This window comes from Phaethon lepturus, unplaced genomic scaffold, assembly GCF_000687285.1.
Source record: "Phaethon lepturus isolate BGI_N335 unplaced genomic scaffold, ASM68728v1 scaffold26755, whole genome shotgun sequence".
NCBI classification, from domain to species: Eukaryota; Metazoa; Chordata; class Aves; order Phaethontiformes; family Phaethontidae; genus Phaethon; species Phaethon lepturus.
Window position 1 is genome coordinate 10,603 of NW_010543096.1, and position 585 is coordinate 11,187.

The window sequence follows — 585 nt, forward strand, 5'->3', positions numbered from 1 at the left end:
AGGAGAACTGGAGCTTTCTTCCATGCTTTCTGCAAGAAGGGGAGGGGAAGAGACTTTCCCCCCCTCCTTATGTTATGTGAGTGTGTGTGTGTCTTAAATGTGCTTTAAATTCCTGAGACAGATCCTTTGGAAAAACAGGAGGGCTTTTTTGGAGAACTGGAGCTTTCTTCCATGCTTTCTGCAAGAAGGGGAGGGGAAGAGACTTTCCCCCCCTCCTTATGTTATGTGAGTGTGTGTGTGTCTTAAATGTGCTTTAAATTCCTGAGACAGATCCTTTGGAAAAACAGGAGGGCTTTTTTTTTTTGCTGACCAAACGTTTTCCAGGTTGCTTGAAGGGCTCTTATTTCAAGGACCGGGGTTGTGCAAAAAGTTGAGGTCTTGGAGAGAGGAAGTTATTCTAACTTTTTGGAAACTTTAGCTGAGCTCAGTTGCTAAATAGTTGTCAGAAGTGAGGGAGGTGCGGGGCTCCCTTCTGATTGGCCGGCCGGGTCGGTGGGAGGAAAGCTTTTCCCCCGCTAAACTTTCACAGTTTTATGTTACACTTAACTAAAATCTTGGGAATGCACCTCGAATAAAAGATAGCTG